Raw genomic sequence first — 26054 nt, 5'->3', positions numbered from 1 at the left:
GCACAGTAGCTTCACAGCATAATATAGATTTTGTAACTTGTGTCATTCTTACAAATCTGTAAAGGTATTGTGGGGGAAGAAGTAATGTAACGTAGTTCACCTTATTTAATAAGTGTTTTCTCTTTTGTTCATCAGCAGATTTCTGTAACTCTGTTCTGTAGCTATCCATAGAATTCCTACAGTGCAGAAGGAGACCATTTGACCCATTGAGCCTGCAGTGACAAAAATTCCACTTAGGCCCTATCCCCAATACCCAATGTATTTACCTGCATAGAAACGTAGAAGATAGGAGGCGGCCATTTGGCGCTTCAAGCCTGCTCCGCCATTCATCATGATCATGGCTCATCGTCTAACTAATTCCTCTGACGCTAAAGGGCAATTTACCATGGCCAATCCGTTTAATCCACACATTTGTGGATTGTGGGCGGAAACCCAGGCAGATACCAGGAAAACATGCAAACTTGCAAACAGGTGTATAAGATTATGAAGGGTATAGATAGAGTGAACAGTGGGAAGCTTTTTCCCAGGTTGGATATGAAAATCATGAGAGGCCACGGGCTTAGGGTTAGAGGGGCGAGGTACAAGTCAGACGTTAGATGGAGGTTTTTCACACAGAGGGTTGTGGGGGCTTGGAATGCACTGCCAAGTCGGGTGGTGGAGGCAGGAACGCTAGAGTTGTTTAAGGCTTACCTAGATAGGCACATGAGCAGACTAGAGATGGAGGGATACAAAAGAATGTTCTAGTTAAGGATCAAGAGCCTCAGGACGTTCCTGGGAATCAATAGATTCCTATGGGCCGTCCAACATATTTTATGGCTCACCTGTCTCTTACGTTGGAGCTACTGGGGATCTTCCGTGAATGTCTGTATAGGCTGTGTATGTTTATTGATGTAATAAGAACATAACATAAGAAATAAGAATCAGGCAGGAGTAGGCCATCTAGCCCCTTGAGCCTGCCCCGCCATTCAGTAAGATCATGGCTGATCTGTCGTGGCTCAGTTCCACATTCCTGCCCTCTCCCCATAACCCTTAATCCCCTCTCTCATCAAAAACCTATCAACCCGCGTCTTAAAAATATTTAGCGAGGCAGCCTCCACCACTTCAATGGGCAGAGAATTCCAGAGATTCACCACCCTTTGAGTGAAGAAGTTCCTCCTCAACTCCGTTCTAAACTGCACCCCCTTTATCTTGAGGCTGTGACCTCTAGTCCTACTGTCCTTTCTGAGCAGGAAGAGCCTCTCCACCTCTATCCTAGCCATCCCATTCATCATCTTTTATGTCTCAATGAGATCTCCCTTCATTCTTCTAAACTCTAACGAGTACAAGCCTAGTTTATCCAGCCTCTCCTCATAGCTCAACCCCCTCAACTCCGGTATCAGCCTAGTAAACCTCCTCTGCACTCCCTCCAAGGCCAAAATATCCTTGCGTAAGTGCGGCGACCAAAACTGCACACAGTACTCCAGCTGCGGCCTCACCAGTGCCCTATACTTATTGAGTTTTTTGAGAAGGTGACCAAAGAGGTGGATGGGGGTAAGGCAGTTGACGTGGTATACATGGATTTTAGTAAGGCGTTCGATAAGGTTCACCATGGTAGGCTTCTGCAGAAAATGCAGATGTATGGGATTGTGGGTAATCTAGGAAGTTGGATCAGGAATTGGCTATCAGATAGGAGACAGAGGGTGGTGGTGGATGGTAAATATTCATCATGGAGTGCAGTTACGAGTGGTGTGCCTCAGGGATCTGTTTTGGGGCCACTGTTGTTTGTAATTTTTATTAATGATCTGGATGAGGGTATAGTTGGGTGGATTAGTAAATTTGCTGATGACACCAAAGTTGGAGGTGTGGTAGATTGTGAGGAAGGGTGTCATAGTCTGCAGGGAGACTTAGATAGGTTGCAGAGCTGGGCCGAGAGGTGGCGGATGGAATTTAATGCGGAGAAGTGTGAGGTAATTCACTTTGGTAGGAGCAACAGATGTGTCGAGTATAGGGCTAACGGGAGGACTTTGAATAGTGTGGATGAACAGAGGGATCTAGGTGTGTGTGTACATAGATCCCTGAAAGTTGGGAATCAAGTAGATAAGGTTGTCAAGAAGGCGTACGGTGTCTTGGCGTTTATTGGTAGGGGGATTGAATTTAGGAGTCGCAGTGTAATGTTGCAACTGTACACTACTCTAGTGCGGCCGCACTTGGAGTACTGTGTGCAGTTCTGGTCCCCGCATTACAAGAAGGATGTGGAGGCGTTGGAGAGGGTGCAGAGGAGGTTTACTAGGATGTTGCCTGGTATGGTGGGGAGGTCCTATGAGGAGAGACTGAGGGATCTAGGGTTGTTTTCGTTGGGAAGAAGGCGGCTAAGAGGGGATCTTATTGAAACATATAAGATGATTAGGGGTTTAGATAGGGTGGATAGTGATAGCCTTTTTCCTCGGATGGAGAAAGCTAGCACGAGGGGGCATGACTTTAAATTAAGGGGGGGTAGCTACAGGACGGATGTCAGGGGTAGGTTCTTTACCCAGCGGGTGGTGAGGGATTGGAATGCCCTGCCTGCTGCAGTTGTAGATGCGTCTAGTTTGGGGGCGTTTAAGAGATCTCTGGATAGGTTTATGGACGAAAAGGGATTGGTATAGGCTAGTGGGTCATTGTTTTTGTAACTGGTCGGCGCAACATCGTGGGCCGAAGGGCCTGTTCTGCGCTGTAATGTTCTATGTTCTATGTTCTATGTTCTATACAGCTGCAGCAAGACCTCCCTATTTTTATATTCAATCCCCCTCGCTATGAAGGCCAGCATCCCATTTGCCTTCCTGACCACCTGCTGCATCTGGAGGCTGGGTTTTTGCGACTCATGCACAAGGACCCTGAGGTCCCTCTGCACTGCCGCCTGCTGCAGTTTTTTGCCATGTAAGTAATAGTCCTTCCTACCATTATTCCTACATTCCTATGTCTCTTTTTTTTACATCCACGGGTGATTTGGTCCGCCTTGTTGGCCAACAAGTGGCATACACGCGGTGGGTCGTGCGAGGGCTGCTCTTGGATGTTGCTTCGAGAGTTGCCTAGTGCTTCGTCGTTAGTGTACGCTTAACTGGACCAACTGTTGGGCAACACCACAGCTCAGTGACTATCACTGTTTGCTGTGCAGATACAGGGACCCGGGTCAGACCTCCAACATGGGTTGGTGTCTGTGGGAGTTTGCACGTTCTCCCCATGCTTGTGTGGGTTTTCTCTGGGTGCTCCGGTTTCCTCCCACACCCCAAAAACGTGCTTTTAGGCTGATTGGTGTTAACAAATTGTCCCTAAATTAGACCTCCCTTAATCTGGCACACATATAATTCTCTAAATTTGCACCCCTATATTGTGGAGTCTAAGAGGCATAGACAAAAGTCGTAGGTAGAAGAAGGATTGGAATGAGGCACTGACTGAGTGTTAAAACGGGTGGCGCGGGCTTGTAGGGCCGAAGGGCCTGTTTCCTGTGCTGTGTTGTTCTGTTATTGCTCTTTGTTCTACACGGACAGTGTCCCGAGGCCAGAATTGAACCTGGGTCCACATTTCTAAACAAAAAATAAAATGTTAGGTTCCACCCCGGGATCTGATTTTTCCAACAGGAACATAGGACCGTAGAACCATAGAAAATTACACTCAGAAACAGGCCTTTTGGCCCTTCTTGTTTGCGCCGAACCATTTCTTTTTTTGTCTAGTCCCAATGAACTGCACTTGGACCATATCCCTCCACACCCCTTTCATCCATGTACCCGTCCAAGTTTTTCTTAAATGTTAAAAGTGACCCCGCATTTACCACTTTATCCGGCAGCTCATTCCACACTCCCACCACTCTCTGCGTGAAGAAGCCTCCCCCTTAATATTCCCTTTAAACTTTTCTCCTTTCACCCTTAACCCATGCCCTCTGGTTATTTTCTCCTCTAGCCTCAGTGGAAAATGCCTGCTTGCATTCACTTTATCTATACCCATCAAAATCTTGTACACCTCTATCAAATCTCTCCTCATTCTTCTACGCTCCAGGGAATAAAGTCTACCCTATTCAATCTCTCTCTGTAACTCGGCTTCTCAAGTCCTGGCAACGTCCTTGTGAACATTCTCTGCACTCTTTCAACCTTATTTTCATCCTTCCTGTAACAAGATGACCAAAACTGTACACAATACTCTAAATTCGGCCTCACCAATGCCTATGTAACCTTACCATGACCTCCAACTTTTATACTCGATACTCCGATTTATAAAGGCCAATGTACCAAAAGCACTCTTTACTACCCTTTCGACCTGTGACGTCACTTATAGGGAATTCTGTACCTGTATTCCCAGATCCCTCCTCAGAGTCCCCCCATTTAGCCTGTACGTTTTACTTTGATTTGTCTTTCCAAAGTGCAATACCTCACACTTGTCTGCGTTACATTCCATTTGCCATTTTTCAGCCCGTTTTTCTAGTTGGTTCAAGTCCCTCTGCCAGCTTTGAAAATCTTCCTCACTGTCCACTACATCTCCAATCTTTGTACCATCAGCAAATTTGCTGATCCAATTTACCACAGCATCATCCAGATCATTGATATAGATGACAAACAACAATGGACCCAACACTGATCCCTGTGGCACTCCATTAGTCACAGGCCTCCACTCAGAGAAGCAATCCTCCACAACCACTCTCTGGCTTCTTCTACTGAGCCAGTGTCTAATCCAATTTACTACCTCGCCATCTATACCTAACGACAGAACCTTCTTAACTAACCTCCCATGAGGGACCTTGTCAAAGGCCTTGCTGAAATCCAGGTAGACAACATCCACCTCCTTTCCTTCATCCACTTTCCTGGTGACCTCCTCGGAAAACTCTTGTAGATTGTGCATGGTAGGTCATGTTTGACCAAAGCCATGTTGACTCTCCCTGAAGTCCCTGTCTATCCAAACATTTGTAGATCCTATCCCTTATCACACCTTCCAATAACTTGCCAACCACCGACATCAAACTTACTGGCCTGTAATTTCCCGGATTTCTTTTGAAACCTTTTTTAAACAACGGAACAACATGAGCCACCCTCCAATCAACTGACACCTCCCCCGTGAATACTGACATTTAAAATGTGTCTGCCAGGGCCCCTGCAAATTCAACAAGGTCCGTGGTAATACCCTGTCCGGTCCTGGGGATTTATCCACTCTTTGCCTCAAGACAGCCAGCACCACCACCTCTTTAATCTGTGAAGGTTCCATGACCTCCCTACCTGTTTGCCCAATTTCCGTAGACTGCATGCCCACTTCCTCAGTAAATACGGATGCAAAAAACCCATTTAGTATCTTCCCCATCTCTTTTGATTCTATGCACAGTCTACCACTCTGGTCTTCAAGAGGACCAATTTTATCCTTCACTATCCTTTTGCTCCTAACATACCAATAGAAGCTCTTAGGATTTTCCTTCACTCTGTCTGCCAAAGCAACCTCATGTCTTCTTTTAGCCCTCCTGATTTCCCTCTTAAGTAGCTTCTTGCACTTTTTATACTCCTCAAGCATTTGATCTGTTCCTTGCTGCCTGTACATTTCATACAACTCTCTCTTCCTCTTAATCAGTGTTGCAATCTCCCTCGAGAACCAAGGTTCCTTATCCCTATTTACTTTGCCTTTAATCCTGACAGGAACATGCAAACTGCACTCTCAAAATTTCTCCTTTTGAAGGCCTCCCGCTTTCCATTTACATCCTTACCAGAGAACAGCCTGTGCCAATCCACACTTCCCAAACCCCTTCTCATTTCATAAAATTTGGCCTTTTTCCAGCTCAGAACTTCAACCTGAGGACCAGATCTATCCTTATCCATGATCAGGTTAAAACTAATGGCATTATGATCACTGGATCCAAAGTGTTCCTTCACACTCGCATCCATCACCTGCCCTAATTCATTTCCCAATAGGAGATCCAGTATCGCATCCTCTCTAGTTGGCACCTCTATGTACTGATGTAGAAAATTCTCCTGAACACATTTAACAAACTCTACCCCATCTAAACCTTTAACAGTATGCGAGTCCCAATCTATATGTGGAAAATTAAAATCCCCTACTATCACAACTTTCTGTTTCTTGCAGTTGTCAGCTATCTCTCTGTTGATTTGCTCCTCCAATTCTCGCTGACTATTAGGTCGTCTATAATACAACCCCATTAATGTGGTCATTCCCTTCCTGTCTCTCAGCTCCACCCATAGGGCCTCTGTAGACAAGCTTCCTAACCTATCCTGCCTGAGTACTGCTGTAACATTTTCTCTGACCAACAGTTAGACCCCCCAACCTTTTATCCCTCTGCCTCTATCATGCCTGAAACATTGGAACCCTGGAACATTGAGCTGCAAGTCCTGCCCCTCCTGTAGCCAAGTTTCACTAATGGCTATAGCTGGAATCAAAGCAATATTTTTTTTTCAGGAGGGGTAATAACCCAATGTCCCATCTAGTTATCGGTTCGTGGGTAGGCGAATAAAACAATTATCCCAGTTGAAGGAAAGCAAGTAATTCACCATGTTTTGGCCAACATTTCCCCACCAAAGCAAGTGTGGCAAGTGTGAGGTGGTCCACTTTGGTAGGAAGAATGGTAGGAAGGACTGTTACTTACGGGGCGAAAAACTGCAGCAGGCGGTGGTGCAGAGGGACCTCGGGGTCCTTGTGCATGAGTCGCAAAAACCCAGCTTGCAGGTGCAGCAGGTGGTCAGGAAGGCAAATGGGATGCTGGCCTTCATAGCGAGGGGGATTGAATATAAAAGTAGGGAGGTCTTGCTGCAGCTGTATAGGGCATTGGTGAGGCCGCAGCTGGAGTACTGTGTGCAGTTTTGGGTGCCGCACCTGCGCAAAGATATTTTGGCCTTGGAGGGAGTGCAGAGGAGGTTTACTAGGCTGATACCGGAGTTGAGGGGGTTGAGCTATGAGGAGAGGCTGAATAAACTAGGCTTATACTCGTTAGAGTTTAGAAGAATGAGGGGAGATCTCATTGAGACGTATAAGATGATGAATGGGATGGATAGGATAGAGGTGGAGAGACTCTTCCTGCTCAAAAAAGACAGTAGGACTAGGGGGCACAGCGTCAAGATAAAGGGGGGGACGGTTTAGAACGGAGTTGAGGAGGAACTTCTTCACTCAAAGGGTGGTGAATCTCTGGGAATTCTCTGCCGGTTGAAGTGGTGGAGGCTGCCTCGCTAAATATTTTTAAGACGCGGGTTGATGGGTTTTTGATAAGAGAGGGGATTAAGGGTTATGGGGAGAGGGCGGGAAAGTGGAACTGAGCAGCGACAGATCAGCCATGATCTTATTGAATGGCGGGGCAGGCTCGAAGGGCTGGATGGCCTACTCCTGCTCCTATTTCTTATGTTCTTATGTTCTTAAAGCAGACTAATTAGTCTCCATCTTATTCTGAAGGGCAACAGGGTGGCACACGGAGCAGCATAGTGGTTAGCAGTGCTGCCTTATAGCGCCAGGGGCCCGGATTTGATTCCCGGCTTGGGTCACTGTCTGTGTGTAGTCTGTATGTTCTTCTCGTGCCTGTGTGGGTTTCCTCTGGGCGTTCCAGTTTCCTCCCACAGTCAGAAAGACATGCTGGTTAGATGAATTGGCCATGTTCAATTCTTCGTGTATCCGAACAGGCACTTGAGTGTGTGGTGACAAGGGATTTTCACTGTAACTTCATTGCAGTGTTAATGGGAGCCTATTTGTGACATTAATAAATAAACTATTTGCTGTTCTTGAATGTTGCTTTAGGCAAATTAGCTGCTGCATTTTTTGACACACCACTTCATAAATAATTGATTTGATATTGTGTAGTTTTGTCTGAACTATTCTGAACAGTTGGTTGAAGTAGTATATTTTAAAAATTGTCAAGCAAGAAGGCCACGTGGATTTATTAAATGTAGTGACAAAAAGGGAACATCTTTCAAATAGTGATCATGAAATAACTAAATTTAATACTGGGTTGAGAAAGGGAACTCCCTAAGGTGATTTAACTAAGGCAAACTTTGTATGTATGCAGCATAAATTAATCACAAAGTGGCTGAACTGTTAATGGACAAATCTACAGGCAAACAGCAGCATGTATTCTTTGGTGGATTATAAAACCAGTTCATGGCCCTAAAGACAAAAATTGCAAGAGTGCAGTTCAGCAACTAAGGTGCGATTCAGAATCGAGCTAAAGGAAAAGGTTATCAAAAAATGGAAAGAGAAAGTAGAAATTCATTAGAGTTTGAAAGCTCTGAAAAGCCTAAAGTTTCAAAGAAAGTGATGAATACAAAAAAGGAGAATATGGAGAATGCAAGGGATAGGAAAGCTAACAGTTAAAAATTGTATTAAAAGGGTGCGAGTGGTCAGATAAATGTGAGCCTATTAACGATAAATGCAGGCGATAGTATAATTGACATCCATCTCGAGATGGAAGGCGTTTGATAAGGTGCCGCACAAGAGGTTATTACGGAAGGTTAGAGGGCATGGAGTTTGGGGTAGGGTGTTAGCGTGGATAGAGGATTGGTTGTCAAATAGGAGGCAGAGAGTGGGGGTCAATGGGTGCTATTCAGATTGGCAGTTGGTGACTAGTGGAGTGTCCCAGGGGTCGGTGCTGGGGCCTCAGCTATTTACCATTTATACAGATGATCTGGAGGAGGGAACCGAGTGTATGGTGTCGAAATTTGCTGATGACACCAAGATTGGTGGAACGGCAAATTGTGCGGAGGGCGTGGAAAGTCTGCAGAAGGATCTAGATAGGCTGGGCGAATGGGCCAGGAACTGGCAAATGGAATTTAATGTTGGCAAGTGTGAAGTTGTCCACTTTAGTAGGAATAATGGTAGGAAGGACTATTACTTACATGGCAAAAAACTGCAGCAGGCGACGGTGCAGAGGGACCTCGGGGTCCTTGCGCATGAGTCGCAAAAACCCAGCCTGCAGGTGCAGCAGGTGGTCAGGAAGGCAAATGGGATGCTGGCCTTCATAGCGAGGGGGATTGAATATAAAAGTAGGGAGGTCTTGCTGCAACTGTACAGGGCACTGGTGAGACCGCAGCTGGAGTACTGTGTGCAGTTTTGGTCGCTGCACTTATGCAAGGATATTTTGGCCTTGGAGGGCGTGCAGAGGAGGTTTACTAGGCTGATACCGGAGTTGAGGGGGTTGAACTATGAGGAGAGGCTGAATAAACTAGGCTTGTACTCATTAGAGTTTAGAAGAATGAGGGGAGATCTCATTGAGACATACAAGATGATGAAGGGGATGGATAGGATAGAGGTTGAGAGGCTCTTCCCACTCAGAAAGGACAGTAGGACTAGAGGGCACAGCCTCAAGATAACGGGGGGGCGGTTTAGAACGGAGTTGAGGAGGAACTTTTTCACTCAAAGGGTGGTGAATCTCTGGAATTCTCTGCCCGTTGAAGTGGTGGAGGCTGCCTCGCTAAATATATTTAAGACGCAGGTTGATAGGTTTTTGATAGGCAAGGGGATTAAGGGTTATGGGGAGAGGGCGGGAAAGTGGAACTGAGCCACGACAGATCAGCCATGATCTTATTGAATGGCGGGGCAGGCTCGAAAGGCTAGATGGCCTACTCCTGCTCCTATTTCCTATTTCTTATGTTCTTATGAGATAATGGGAAGGCAACCTCAGAACATCAGTGGGATCAGATGAGATTATCTGCACTTCTTTTAATGGCTTTTCAAGTTAATTTTGGAAAGGCAAAGCCTGCCACAAATACTGCACATGAAGTTGGCTTTTGCTGGTGGTGTGGGATGATTTCTGCTGTCATCTTATTTGTAGGATTGGCACCTGCTTTGGAGCTTCTGAAATCAGATGTTCATGATGACCAATTCCTGCCATTTACATCGTTAGCTAGAATTTCTCGCTTGTTGTGAAGGGCTGTCATGTCTCTTTTGACATATTCTTAAATCTGAGATTTAAATGCCATGTTGGTCTCTTGGCGTAGGCTACCTCCCCATATGGCATATCCTTAACAATGTAGCCCATAAAACCATAAGAAATATGAACAGGACTAGACCATTCAGCCATTCGAACTTGCTCCACCATTTAATAAAATCATGGCTGATGTAACATTCACTATGTCCGCTTTCTTGTCTTGTATCTGAACCCTTAATTCCCCTACTGATTAAAAACCTATTAATCTCAGCCTTGGAAATGTTCAAGGACTCAGCCTCCACAGATCCTGGGCAAAGAATTCCAAAGATTCACCACTCTTTGAGAGAAGAAAATCCTCCTCCAAGTCCATCTTAAAGGAACACCTTATTCTATGACCGTGCCATCTGGTCTTACTCTCTTCCGTGACTGAAAACATCTTACCAACATTTAACCTGTCTAACTCACTAAGAATCTTATCTTTCAATCATATCACTTCTTATTCTTCTAAACTCCAACGAGTACAGTTCCAACCTTTTTAACCTTTCTTCAAATGCCACACTCTCCAAACTAGGATCATCCTAGTAAAGCTCCTCTGTATTGCCCCAGTGATGTATTTTTATTTCAAAAGGGGGACCAAGAGTATTCTAAATGTGCCCCCACTAGTACCTTGTACAGTTGTAGCAACATCCCTTTACTTTTATACTTCAGCCCCCTTGAAATGAAAGCTAGCATTCCATTTACCTTCCCTATACCTGAATGCTAGCTTTAAGTTTCATGAACAAGGACCCCCATATCACTTTATGCTACACAAGTAGTCTGCAGTTTTTCTCCATTTAAAAAAAAACTCCTTCTCGTTCTTTCTTCCAAAATTAACAATCTAACATTTTCCCACATTGAATTCCATTTACCACTTTTCCACCCAGTTACTTAACTTGCTAATACCTTTCTAAACTACTTATATCCTTTTTACAACCTGCCTTCCCTCCCACCTTTTGTATCATCTGCAAATTTGGCCACAGTGCGCTCTGTTCCTTACTTCCTCCAAATCATTAATATATGTTGTGAAGAACTCTGTTCCCGGCACTGATCCCTGTGGCACTCATTCCAACCTGAGAAAGAACCCCATCCTATGTATATGCTGATGTCAACAAAATTTACCTTGCTTGATTAGTGCTAGTGCTTTGCCCTAGAAAGGACTGCTTAATTAGTGACTTTTGACTTTTCCATGTAATGTCAAAGGTGTACCTTAGGCAACGGAGATAGAGATTATTGAGCCTTTAGTAATGTCTAAGGATACCATCCTCATAGATGACGTTAGTTTGTTGCTTTTCTATCCCTGTTTTGCTGATCAGCCAGAGTTGGTGGCTGCCTTCTAATGCATGTGCTGAGAGCTCTTCTTCAAGTGACAGATTGTGTGTCATCGTAGATCCAAGGGAGAAGAATTTTCTGACTGCTTCCAGTGGTGTGTTTTTGAGTCTGATCACAGGCAAAGACACAATACCCTGCCCCTTAACTGAGGGGGAAACATGACACAGGCATGAGAAAGAGGTTGGTAAAGATAAAAGTAGGTCCCCTACAGACAGAAATGGGGGAATCTATAATGTGGAACAGAGAAATGGCCAAGCAACCGAATACGTACTTTGGCTCTTTCTTCACAAAAGAGGAAACAAACCAAATGCCAGAAATGTTGGAGAATGCAAGATTTAGTGAGAGAGAAGAACTGAGGGAAATCAATATTAGTAGAGAAAAGGTGCTGAGAAAATTGATGGCATTGAAGGTGAATAAATCCTCAGTGCCTGATAATCTACATCCCAGAGTATTTAAGGAAATGCCTCTAGAAATAATGGATGCATTAGTGGTCATCTTCCAGGATTCCATAGACTCTGGAACAGTCCCTACAGATTGGAGGATAGCTAATGCTACTCCAATATTCAAAAAGGGAGGTAGAGAGAAAACAGGGAATTATAGACCAGTAAGCTTAATGTCGGTAGTGGGGAAAATTCTTGAATCCATTATTAAGAGCATTATAACAAAGCATTTAGAAAGCAGTGGCAGGATCAGACAGCATGGATTTATGAAGGGGAAATCATGCTTGACAGATCTGTTGGAATTCTTTGAAAGTGTAACTCTTAGAGTTGGCAAGGGGGAGCCAATCGATGTGGTATATTGAGAAAGCATCTGACAAAGTCCCGCTTAAGAGATTATAGTGCAAAATTAAAGCGCATGGGATTGAGGGGAGTGTATTGAGATGGATAGAAAACTGGTAGACAAAGAGTAGGAATTGTATCCTTTTTAAATTGGCAGACACAAGTGTGCCACAGGGATCGGTGCTGGGATCCCAGCTATTCACAATATATATTAATGATTTGGATGAGGGAACAAAATGCAACATCTCAAAGTTTGCAGATGATACCAAATTGGGTGGGAGGTGAATTGTGATGAGGATGCAGAGATCCTTCAGTTTGATCTGGACAGACTGGATGAGTGGGCAAATCAGTGGCAGATGCAGTATAATTTGGATAAATGTGAGATTATTCACTTTGGAAGCAGAAACAAGAAGGCAGATTACTACCTGAATAGCTGTAAATTGGGGGAAGGGAGTGTGCAGCAGGACCTTGGTGTCCTAGTGCACCACTCACTGAAGGTAAGCGTGCAGGTACAGCAGACAATAAAGAAGGTGAATGGTATGTTGGCCTTCATTGCGAGAGGTTTCAAGTAGAGGAGCAGAGATGTGTTATTGCAATTGTACAGGGCCTTGGTGAGGCCACACCGAGAATATTGGTTGCAGTTTTGGTCTCTTTCTCTGAGGAAGGATGTGCTTGCTCTTGAGGTAGTGCAGCAAAGGTATACCAGGCTGATTCCTGGGATGAATCTTAATGAAGACCCGTGCAGCAGTACGACCTCATCATCACCAACACAACTTTGTCTGCCTACCCTTAACAAGACCTCTTGGATGCACCCCCGCTTTAAGCAATGGCATCTTATCGACTATGTCATTGTCAGGAGAAAAGACAGGCGGGGTGTCAGAGTGACCAAGGCCACGTGTGGTGCTGACTGCTGGACAGATCACAGGCTCGTTGTCTCCAAAATGAGGCACTGCATCAGACCCAAGAGGCAACCACAAGGAAGCAAGATTATGAACAGAATCAATGAGGCCAAGCTAAAGAACCCCAGCATAGCTTCAGCACTGGCTGAAGACTTAGAAATCAAGCTTGCTGACTTGCACCTCGCAGGCAGCGCTGAGGACGATTGGGAACGCTTTAGGAATGTTGTCCATACATCTGCACTGAAAATGCTTGGGCCTTCTACCTGCAAGCAGCATGACTGGTTCGATGAGAATTATGAGGAGATACAGGCCCTACTTGTTGAAAAGCACCGATTTCATTGGGCCTGTTAGAATGATCCGTTACCAGCTGCCAAGAAAAATGCTTTTACCAGTGCTCACAGGACAGTCCAGAATAAACTGCGTAAAATGCAGGATACCTGGCTGAGCGCCAAGGCAGATGGAATACGGGGATATGCTGTCAGAAACGACTTGAAACAGTTCTACGAAGCCCTCAACACTCTCTATGGACCTCAACCTTTTGGGAGTACCCCCTTCCTGAGTACGGATGGTACAACTCTCATTACAGAGAGGACACAGATCCTGCAGAGGTGGGCTGACCGTTTTGAAGCCATCCTCAACTGACTGTCATCTATGAGGCAATAGACGGGATTCCCCAGGTTGATATCGACAGGGCCATGGATGACCCACTGGTAGTAGCCGAAGTCACGAAAGCTGTCAGCCAGCTATCCAGTGGCAAAGGCCCAGGGGCAGGTGCCATACCCGCAGAGATATATAAAGCTGCTGGTCTTGTACTTATCGAGAAACTCACCGAGTTGTTCCAGTCCTTTTTGGAAGCAAGGATCCATTCCTCAGGAACTTAAAGATGCTTCCATCGTACACCTCTACAAGAGGAAGAGCAATCAGCAGGTACGCGACAACCACCGAGGAATCTCGCTGCTCTCCTCACAGGAAAAACCCTCTCAAGAGTCCTGCTAAATCGTCTGGTCACTCATGTGGAACTGGGTTTGCTTCCAGAGTCACCTTCTGCAAAGGTCGCAGGACTATTGATCTGATTTTTGCTGCGCGCCAACTTCAGGAGAAGTGTCACGAGCAGAATTGTGATCTCTACACAACCTTTGACCTCGCGAAAGCCTTCGATACTGTAAGCCGACAAGGCCTGTGGAGGATCATGTCAAAGTTCGGCTGCCCTCCCAAATTCATTCAGATAGTACGCCAGTTCCATGATGGTCAGAGTACTGGATGGCAGAGAACCCTCTGAGGCATTCCCAGTCGCCAATGGCATCAAATAGGTCTGTGTGCTCACACCCACACTGTTCAGCATGATGTTTATTGCCATGCTGAATGATGCCTTCCAGGACAGCGTTGCTGGAATTGGCCTCAAATACAGAGCGGATTGGAAGGTCTTCAACCTGAGGAGACTTCAAGCTATTACCAAAGTGAAGGAGACTGTTCTGAGAGACTTCCTCTTTGCCGATGACTGCACCCTGTATGCTGGCTCAGAGCCAGAGATGCTGGTCAGAAAAGACAAATTTTCCAAGGCTTGTGACAATTTTGGACTCGCCATCAACATTAAAGACCGAAGTCATGCACCAGCCTGCTCCTTATGCACCGTACACAGAACCCATGATCACAATCAAAGGGCAGAAACTACAGGCAGTGGACCAGTTCACTTATCTTGGCAGCACCATCTCCCAAGCAGTGACTATTGATATAGAAGTTAACTGCAGAATAGCAAAGGCAAGTTCTGCTTTCGGTAGACTGCGCTGCACTGTATGGGAACATCGAGGAATCAGCCCAGCAACAAAACTGAAGGTCTACAGCACTGTGGTACTCACTACCCTCCTGTATGCCTGTGAAACATGGACTGTGTATCAAAGGCATGCAAGACAGCTCAACCATTTCCACATGACTTGTCTTCGCAGAATATTACGCATCAGGTGGCAAGACAAAGTACGAGACACTGAAGTTCTCTCTAGGGCAAGTCTACCATCAGTCTACACACTGCTGATGAACGCACACCAGGTGGGCAGGTCATGTCATCCGTATGCCAGATGAACGCATACCCAAGCAGCTCCTTTTTTTTTAGGGAACTCTCTGCTGGAAGATGCTTACATGGAGGGCAGAAGAAACGTTTCAAAGACACACACTCAAGGCTTCCCTGAAGTCGCTTGACATACACACGACCACCTGGGAAACGCTGGCACAAAACAGCCCTACCTGGTGCTACCTCATTCACAAAGGCTGTCAAGCTTACAAAGCAAGGTGCATTGCTGAAGCACAACTTAAGCGTGAGCTGCACAAGTCCAGAACCACCTGTGCAACAACTACAATGCCTACACAAGTCTGTCCAATATGTGCCAGAACATTACGTGCCCAAATTGGCCTGATCAATCATCTTCAGACACACCGCAACCAGCCTCAAAACAACTAATGGTGTCGAGGTCCTCATCGATGACGATGGATGAACAACATGAGGAGAAATTGACTAGGCTAGGATTGTTTTTGCTGGAGTTCAGACGCAAGAGGGGAGATCTCATAGAGACTTAAAATTCTAACAGGACTAGACAGGGTAGATGCAAGGAGGATATTTCCGACGGTGGGGGTGTTCAGATGTGGAGGTGTCGGCGTTGGACTGTGGTAAACACAGTGAGAAGTCTCACAGCACCAGGTTAAAGTCCAACAAGTTTATTTGATAGTAAACCCACTAACTTTTGGAGTTTGTCCCTTCGGCAGGTGAGTGGAGAGTTCTGGTCACAAACAGCATATAAAGGCACACGTAAGAACAGGATGTGGCGCTCGACTCATTGATCGACAGTTCCCATGTGCCACAGCAAAAAATCGCACCGACCTTCTCCAGAAGACAAACATGGAACACGTTGAACAGAGTACCCTTCGTCGTCCAGTACTTTCCCGGAGCAGAGAAGCTATGACATATTTTTCGCAATCTTCAACATGTCATTGATGAAGATGAACATCTTGCCAAGGCCATCCCCACACCCCCACTTCTTGCCTTCAAACAACCGCACAACCTCAAACAGACCATTGTCCATAGCAAACTACCCAGGTCAGGCGAACAGCAGTGACCACCACACAAGACAGCCCTGCCACAGCAGCCTCTGCAAGTCATGCTGGATCATCGACACAGATGCCATCATCTCAGGTGAGAACACCATCCACCAGGTACACGGCGCATACTTTTGCAACTCGGCCAGCACTATCTACCAGATACGCTGCAAGAAAGGATGTCCTGAGGCATGATACATTAGGAAGACCATGCAGACGCAATGACAACAGATGAATGAACACCGCTCGACAGTCACCAGGCAAGATTGTTCCTTTCCTGTTGGCAAGCACTTCAGCAGTCACAGGCATTCGGCCTCTGATCTTTGAGTAAACGTCTTCCAAGGTGGCCTTCATGACATACGACAGCACAAAGTCACTGAGCAGAAACTGATAGCCAAGTTCCGCACACATGAGGACGGCCTCAACCGGGATCTTGGGTTCATGTCACAATATCTGTAACTCCCATGACTTGCCTGGGCTTGCAACATCTCACTTGCTGTCCTGTCTGGAGACAATACACATCTCTTTAACCTATGCTTAATGCTATCTTCAGTCACATTGTCTGCTCCTTTTTCAGAATTGATTAGCTATAAAGACTCGCATTCTAATCAGTATTCTGTAAACTGTGTGTGCCTTTTTATGTGCTGTCTGTGACCAGAACAGTCCACTCGCCTGATGAAGGGGCAAACCCCAAAAGCTTGTGGGTTTACTATCAAATGAACGTGTTGGGGGAGTTCAGAGCCAGGGATTACAGTCTGAAGACTCAGGATATACATTTAGGACAGGTATGAGGAGACATTTCTTCACCCAAAGAATGGTGAGTCTGTGGAATTCATTACCACAGGAAGTAGTTGATGTCAAACATTGAATGTATCCAAGAGGCAGCTGGATATAGTACTTGGGTCGAATGGGATCAAAGGTTATGGAGAGAAAGCGGGATTCGGCTATTGAGTTGGATGACCAACCATGATCGTGATAAATAGCAGAGCAGGCACCAAGTGCCAAATGGCCACCTCCTCCTATCTTCTATGTTTCTATGCAACCAAATGTGACTCGTGCAGCATTATTAGCATACAGATATTCTCTAATCAGGATATGCGCTTTTGGTTTCACTTTGATAGGATGAGTTTTCATCTGTGTGTGTGTGTGTGTGTGTGTGTGTGTGTGTGTGTGTGTGTGTGTGTGTGTGTGTGTGTGTGTAGGTACATTCCTTCTATGTTGGCAGGGGAACATAGATCAGGAGCACAGAAAAAATGGTCCATTGTGGCTCACTCAGGAAATTAAGGTCGTATTAGAATAAAAGAAGAGGCTTACAATGTTGCAAAAAACAGTGACAAGTCTGAGGATTGAGAGCGCTTTTTAGAAACCAGCAAAGGGCAACCAGAATATCGACAAAATGGGAAAATTTAGAATGTGAGATTAAACTAGTCAGAAATATAAAACATCTTTTATAAGTATATAAAAAGGGCGAGAACAGTTAAAGTAAAGGTTGGTTCCTTGGAAGCAGAGACAGGAGAAATTATGGAGAACGAGAAAATGGCACTGAAAATGTTCTGTCTGTCTTCGCAATAGACCACAATTTCAGTACCTGAAATCGACCATAATCTAGGAGCTAAATGAGTGAGGATGTTATATCAACAGAGCTAAGGTATTGGAGAAACATAAGGGACTAAAATCTGACATCCCTAGGCCTGTACCCTAGGATTCTAAAAGAGATAACTACTGCAGAGATGGTGGACGTGTTAGCAATGATTTTTCCAAAACTCCTGAACTAGATTGGAAGTTGGCAAATGTTACACCATATGGATCTCTTTGGGGGCTTCAGCTATTTGCAATTTGTATTAATGACTTAGATGAAACGACCAATAACACATCTAAGTTGCTGATAAACTGGATGCAAGGGTAAGCTGTGGTAGGGACATGGAGAGACTATAAGGAGATATAGACAATTGTGGTCATAAGAACAAAAAGCATAATATTTTTTAAGATGTGAAAAACGTATTTATGTTAAGAGGGTTGGGTGTGCTTGGACTAGGAATGCAGAAAGTTGGCATGCAGATGCAGCAAGCAATTGGAAATGCCAACGGCATGTTGGCTTTTATTGCAAGGAGATTGGAGTCAAGAATAAAAAAATTTTGCTACAAATTGTACAGGGTTTTGGTGAGACCACATCTGGAGTACCATATGCAGTTTTGGCCTCCACATTTAAAAAAGGATATACTTGTATTGGAGGCAATATAGTGAAGGTTTACTCAAATGGTTCCTGGGATGAGAGGTAGTGTGAGACTCAGTGAATTGGGTTTATATTACCTGGAATTTAGAAGAATGAGAAATCCATCTCAGTGAAACCTACAACATTCTGAAAGGACTTGAAAGGGTGGACATTGAGAGATTGTTTTCACTGGTCAGGGAATCTAAAACAAGGGGCACAGTCTCTGGATAAGGAGCTAATCATTTAGTACTAAGATGGGGAGAACTTTTTTCATTTCAAGGGTTGTGAATCTTTGGAATTCTGTACCTCAGGATTGTGGATGCACCATCGTTGAACACTGAAGGTATTTAAAGCTGGGATAGATAGATTTTTGGTGTCCCAGGGATTAAGGGATGTGGGGAGCAGGACAGGAAAATGAAGTTGAAACCACAATTGTATTGGAATGTGGAACAGGCTTGACATGCCATATGTTTTGCTATTTCCGATCTTTGTTCTAAAACAAAGTCAGGGCTGAGATACGTTTCTGTTTCACCCCATTCTTGATATCAAAACTGTCACACATGGAACCATCAAAGTGAATGAAGGCATGGAGTGTTAATGGACAATGCTTCAATGCCATCATTGTCAGAATGAACATGGTTCAGTCCTGGATGTGATTAACAGCAGAATCCAACCGTTGTAATCACTTGCAAATTCTCCAAGGGAGGATAACTGAGTGAACCCTAATTTCAGCAAGGTGGTGGGTTCCAATCTTGTTCATGTTTCTTCCTTTGCCAAATGTGGTTACAGCAGCTTTACAGATTATTTACTACAGAGACCTCCATTCTTTATCAGTATTATTTGGTGCGCAATCAGTTGAAAAAGACTGTCTGAGAGCTTCTGATTTTGTTTTGTTACCTTTTGTGATATAACTTGATACACAACATTTCATTGTGTTTTGACCTTGTATATTTTCTACAGTTGCACCATCACTCATTTGTCATGGTGATCAGTATTACAATTTGCACTGTGATATGTAAAAGTGTGAAGAATACTAGACAGGTGTCTCTTAATAATTATCAGGTTAAGTTGGAGCCAGAGGCTAGATCTCAGATGATGCCATTAGACCTTGCCCTGGAAGAAATGACTAGAAATGCAAAGTCTACATTGTGCATGGAAGTTTGAATGGCTGCTGCCCATTTTTTGTTTATTTTGCTGACACCATGATATCTGAAGTATATTTAGCATGAAACTTTGATTCAGCTCTTGCATTAAAGTCTCCCTGCAGAAATAACTTTTCTTCATGTAATAGATGCTCGAAAAATGTATGACTAGCAAGTCATACACGTGGCCTTTGTCTTTGGCAATGGCATTTAAGGTTGGTGTATCAGCCCAGATGATAGTGACTAAATCTCATAATGATAGAAAGGAAATGTGAAGCATTCAGAAGTTGTGACAGGCATCTCAGTTATCTGCTTCAATCTGTTATGTGGAAATGCCAGCATTGGACTTGGGTAAGCACAGTAAAAAGTCTCATTATACTAGGTTAAAGTCCAATAGCTTTATTTGGTTGCACAAGCCACGAGCTTTCAAAGCACTGCCCCTTCGTCAGGTAAGTGGGAGTTGTGTTAACAAACAGGGCATATGTAGACACAAATTCAATTTACAAAATAATGGTTGGAATGTGAGTCTTTACAGGTAATGTGAGTGGAGAGAGAGTTAAGTACAGGTTAAAGAGATATGTATTGTCTCCAGCCAGGGCAGTTAGTGAGATTTTGCAAGCCCAGGCAAGTTGTGGGGGCTACAGATAGTGTGACGTGAACCCAAGATCCAGTTGAGGCCGTTCTCATGTGTGCAGAACTTGGCTATCAATTTTTGTTGTACACTGTGAAGGTTGCTTTGGAGAATGCTTACCTGAAGATCAGAGGCTGAATACCTATGACTGCTGAAGTGTTCCTCAAGAGGAAGAGAACACTCCTGTCTAGTGATTGTTGAGCGGTATTCATTCATCCATTGTTGTAGCGTCTGCATGGTGTCCCCAGTGTACCATGCCTCGGGACATCTTTTCCTGCAGCGTATCAGGTAGACAGCATTGGCGATGTTGCAAGAGTATGTACTGTGTACCTGGTGGATGGTATTCTCACGTATGATGATGTCATCTATGTCGATGATCCGACACATCTTGCAGAGGTTGTTGTGGCAGGGTTGTGTGGTGTCGTGGTCACTGTTCTCCTAAAGGCTGGGTAGTTTGCTGCAGACAGTGGTCTGTTTGAGGTTGTGCAGTTGTTTGAAGGCAAGATGTGGGGATGGCCTTGGCGAGATGTTCGTTGTCTTCGATGACATATTGATGTCATAGCTTCTCTGCTCCAGGGAAGTACTGGACGACAAAGGGTACTCTGTCCGCCATGTCCTGTGTTTGTCTTCTGAGGAGGTCGGTGCGTTTTTTTTTTGTGGCATGTCGGAACTGTCGATCGATGAGTTGAGCGCCATATCCTGTTCTTATGAGGGCATCTTTCAACGTCTGGAGGTGTCTGTTGCGATCCTCCTGATCTTTGGGTAAGCGTCCTCCAAAGCAGCCTTCACTACGCCCAACAAAAATTGATAGCCAAGTTCCGTACACATGAGCAGATCCTGTGTATACGGAGGGCTTGTCCGTAGGGATGGCTTCTTTAACGTGTTTAGGGTGGAAGCTGGAGAAGTAGAGCATCGTGAGGTTATCCATGGGCTTGTGATAGTGAAGTGCTGTGTGACCATCCTTGATGGCGATGCATGTGTCTAAGAATGCAACTGATTCTGGAGAGTAGTCCATGGTGAGTCTGATGGTGGGAAGGAACTTGTTGATGTCATCATGTAGGTGTTTCAGTGATTGTTCGCCATGAGTCCAAAGGAAGAAAATGTTATTGATGTATCTAGTGTATAGCATCGTTGAATCTGTTGTTGACATTAAAGCCCAATTCCTGCTCAATTCCTTTTTGCAGTGCCGGTAGAAAGTATAATTGATGTCAGCTAGTCTATTCTGTTAGAGAGCAGACATGTCAGTGTTGAACTTATGTAGCTCACAGTTGATCAGTGCAGTTTTACTTACTTCGTCTGCAGACTGCAAGTCCTATGTGTGCCAGGTTACACAGTTCTGAAGATCCAGCTTCCAAGCTGGAGAATCTTCACCTTTTGTTTGTTGGGTACCCATTTACCATCTGTTTTTCAAGGTAGGATCTCAAATTCTCACACGCCCATAGATAAAACAAATGATGGAAAGTAGAAGCAGAAGTAGGCCATTTGGCCCTTTGAGCCTGCTCTGCCACTCGTTTTGATCATGGCTGACCATCGAATTCAATATCATGATCCCCCGCACCCCTGCATATCCCTCTTAGAACATAAGAACATAAGAAATAGGAGCAGGAGTAGGCCATCTAGCCCTTCGAGCCTGCCCCGCCATTCAATAAGATCATGGCTGATCTGTCGTGGCTCAGTTCCACTTTCCCGCCCTCTCCCCATAACCCTTAATCCCTTCTCTTATCAAAAACCCATCAACCCGCTTCTTAAAAATATTTAGCGAGGCAGCCTCCACCACTTCAACGGGCAGAGAATTCCAGAGATTCACCACCCTTTGAGTGAAGAAGTTCCTCCTCAACTCCGTTCTAAACCGCCCCCCCTTTATCTTGAGGCTGTGCCCCCTAGTCCTACTGTCTTTTTTGAGCGGGAAGAGTCTCTCCACCTCTATTCTATCCATCCCATTCATCATCTTATACGTCTCAATGAGATCTCCCCTCATTCTTCTAAACTCTAACAAGTACAAGCCTAGTTTATTCAGCCTCTCCTCATAGCTCAATCCCCTCAACTCCGGTATCAGCCTAGTAAACCTCCTCTGCACTCCCTCCAGGGCCAAAATATCCTTGCGCAGGTGCGGCGCCCAAAACTGCACACAGTACTCCAGCTGCGGCCTCACCAATGCCCTATACAGCTGCAGCAAGACCTCCCTACTTTTATATTCAATCCCCCTCGCTATGAAGGCCAGCATCCCATTCGCCTTCCTGACCACCTGCTGCACCTGCAAGCTGGGTTTTTGCGATTCATGCACAAGGACCCCGAGGTCCCTCTGCACCGTCGCCTGCTGCAGTTTTTCGCCACGTAAGTAATAGTCCTTCCTACCATTCTTCCTACCAAAGTGGACCACCTCACACTTGCCAACATTAAATTCCATTTGCCATTTCCTGGCCCATTCGCCCAGCCTATCTAGATCCTTCTGCAGACTCTCCACACCCTCCGCACAATTTGCCGTTCCCCCAATCTTGGTGTCATCAGCAAATTTCGACACCCTGCACTCGGTTCCCTCCTCCAGATCATCTATATAAATGGTAAATAGCTGAGGCCCCAGCACCGACCCCTGGGGCACCCCACTAGTCACCATCCGCCAATCCGAATAGCACCCATTGACCCCCACTCTCTGCCTCCTATTTGACAACCAATCCTCTATCCACGCTAACACCCTACCCCCAACTCCATGTCCCCTGACCTTCTGCAATAACCTCTTGTGAGGTACCTTGTCAAACGCCTTCTGAAAATCCAGAAAGACCACATCCACCGGCTCTCCTCTATCCACTGCCCTAGACACATCCTCATAGAACTCCAGTAAATTTGTCAGACACGACTTCCCTTTAATGAAACCGTGTTGCGTCCGCCCTATCAAGCAATTCCCTTCAAGATGCCTCGCAATTTCCTGCTTAATGATGGATTCTAACATTTTACCTACCACAGACGTTAAACTAACCGGCCTATAATTCCCCGCCTTTAGCCCAAGAGTTATATCAAATTTCTTCTTTAAGAGTTTGAAATAAATGTTGGTGGATCAGCATCTTATTAGCTGGGGCTAGTGACTGACCAATAAAACACACTGATTCCTCCTACCATTTCAGCTGACCTGTGGCATCCTTTTTTAATGCTACTCCTCCATTTTGAACATCTCAACTGATACCTTCTCTTCTACCTTCAATGTCTTTATTACTTAGCAGAATACCATAGCTACTCAGTTCAATTGTTTGATAGAGCAGACGCAGCACGGTTTCGTTAAGGAGAAGTCGTGTCTGACTAATTTATTGGAGTTCTGTGAGGATGTGTCTAGGGCGGTGGATAGAGGAGAGCCGGTGGATGTGGTGTTTCTTGATTTTCAGAAGGGTTTGACAAGGTGCCTCACAAGAGGTTATTACAGAAGGTCGGGGGCATGGAGTTGGGGGTAGGGTGTTAGCGTGGATAGGGGATTGGCTGTCAAATAGGAGGCAGAGAGTGGGGGTCAATGGGTGCTATTCAGATTGGCAGTTGGTGACTAGTGGAGTGCCCCAGGGGTCGGTGCTGGGGCCTCAGCTATTTACCATTTATATAGATGATGTGGAGGAGGGAACCGAGTATATGGTGTCGAAATTTGCTGAAGACACCAAGATTGGTGGAACGGCAAATTGTACGGAGGGCGTGGAGAGTCTGCAGAAGGATCTAGATAGGCTGGGCGAATGGGCCAGGAACTGGCAAATGGAATTTAATGTTGGCAAATGTGAGGTTGTCCACTTTAGTAGGAATAATGGTAGGAAGGACTATTACTTACATGGCAAAAAACTGCAGCAGGCGACGGTGCAGAGGGACCTTGAGGTCCTTGTGCATGAGTTGCAAAAACCCAGCCTGCAGGTGCAGCAGGTGGTCAGGAAGGCAAATGGGATGCTGGCCTTCATAGCGAGGGGGATTGAATATAAAAGTAGGGAGGTCTTGCTGCAGCTGTATAGGGCTCTGGTGAGGTCGCAGCTGGAGTACTGTGTGCAGTTTTGGTCGCCGCACTTACGCAAGGATATTTTGGCCTTGGAGTGCAGAGGAGGTTTACTAGGCTGATACCGGAGTTGAGGGGGTTCAACTATGAGGAGAGGCTGAATAAACTAGGCTTGTACTCGTTAGAGTTTAGAAGAATGAGGGGACATCTCATTGAGACATGTAAGATGATGAATGGGATGGCTAGATAGAGGTGGAGAGGCTCTTCCTGCTCAGAAAAGACAATAGGACTAGAGGTCACAGCCTCAAGATAAAGGGGGGGGCGGTTTAGAACGGAGTTGAGGAGGAACTTCTTCACTCAAAGGGTGGTGAATCTCTGGAATTCTCTGCCCGTTGAAGTGGTGGAGGCTGCCTCGCTAAATATTTTTAAGACGCGTGATGATAGGTTTTTGATAGGCAAGGGGATTAAGGGTTATGGGGAGAGGGCGGGAAAGTGGAACTGAGCCACGACAGATCAGCCATGATCTTATTGAATGGCGGGGCAGGCTCGAGGGGCTAGATGGCCTACTCCTGCTCCTATTTCTTATGTTCAACCTAGTACATTAGTTCTACCATCTATGCCTAATGTTACATGACTGAGCCATCATACTAACAAGAACTTGCATTCATACACCTTAATGTAGAACAATATCATGAAGCATGAGAAAATGGATGCAGGACCAAAGAAGTTGAGATCGAGATAAGTGACTAAAAGTTTGATCAGTGGGGTGGATTGAAAGGAGAAGAGCAGGTCTGATCAGTGGCGGGGTTTAAAGGGACTATTTCAGAGAATAAACTGATTAGGTGGGTGGGATAAGGACACAGAAACATTGAAAGGAAAATAGACTTGCATTTATATAGCATCTTTCATTACATTGGTACATCCCTTTAAATGAAGTACTTTTGACATGCTATAAATGTAGAAAACATGTGAATTAGGAGAAAGAGTGGACCGTTCTGCTTTGCCATTCAATAACATTATGGCTGATCTGATTGTGACCTTTACTCCAGTTTCCTGCCTGGCCCACACACTTAGAGTATTTTTAAGGCGGAATTAGATTCTTGACCAACAGGACAGCCATGACCCTATCTCTACTGCTGTTTGATGAAGAATTCCACAAACTCATGATCTTCCTGGGAGAAACAAATATTCCCCCATCCCCATGTTGAATAGTAGATTCTTATTTTTAAACACTGTCTCTTAGTTCTAGCCTCTCCAACAGAGGGAACATTTTTTTTATGCAGCTGTAATTTGCATATTGAGAACCAACAAACAATAATGCAATAATGACAAGAAATTTGAAAACTGTTTAATCGAGGAATAAATGTTGCCAGTACATTGCAAAGAACTCCCGTGTCTTTGAAATTGTGCCACTGTGATCTTCTAGCTCTGCCTGAGAGCAGATAGCCCTTACTTTAATGTCTCATCTGAAGGACACCACCTTGATAATGCAACACTCCCTCAGTATTTCATTGGGAGACTTTGAGAACCAGGAGTCAGTGTAGGTCGTTGAGCTCTGTTGAAGGATCATCAGGTTCGAAATGTTAGTCTGTTTTCTTTCCTCAGATGCTGCCAGATTTTCTGTTTTTGATTCGGACTCCACCATCCACAGTAATTTGTTTTAATATTATAATGGCTGAGTGTGACTTTGTGTGCAATAGGATATTGGGAGCAAAGTTTTGGACTTTATTGAGGTCCAAGAGAGGTAGCTAGCAAGGGGAACATTGAATACTTAAGAGTGGAGGTGTAAACAACATATATGTAAGGTAGGGATGGAAGTGTATGATTTTCTCGAAGTGGAAAATCTTGATGCTCTTGATGAAAGAGAAGATTAGGGTTGGAAGCTCAGCTTGTGATCAGATAGAATGCTAAGACTGTGAGCAGCATGGTTTGGTTTGAGTCAGTGGACAAGACAAACTTAAAATTATATAGCACCTTTCACAACCCTGGAATCTCCTGTAGCACTTTTTCAGCCAATTAAGTGGTTTTGAAGTATACTCACTGTTGTAGGAAATGCAACAATGTTTGATGAACAGCAATGTGACAATAGCCAGAAAAGCTTTTGTTTTAGTAGTAGGGTTGTAAAGAGGCCAAG

The 26054-nt window shown here is 44.9% G+C and overlaps 1 protein-coding gene across 4 annotated transcripts in view; it reads left to right on the top strand.

Annotated features, from left to right (window-relative positions):
• invs (inversin) overlaps window positions 1-26054 on the top strand; it is a 292265-nt gene that overhangs the window by 13984 nt on the left and 252227 nt on the right. The window lies entirely within an intron of this gene.

Source organism: Carcharhinus amblyrhynchos, chromosome 2 (assembly GCF_965287045.1).
Source record: "Carcharhinus amblyrhynchos chromosome 2, sCarAmb.v2.hapA, whole genome shotgun sequence".
NCBI lineage: Eukaryota > Metazoa > Chordata > Chondrichthyes > Carcharhiniformes > Carcharhinidae > Carcharhinus > Carcharhinus amblyrhynchos.
This window is presented reverse-complemented; position numbering and strand designations above follow the sequence as displayed.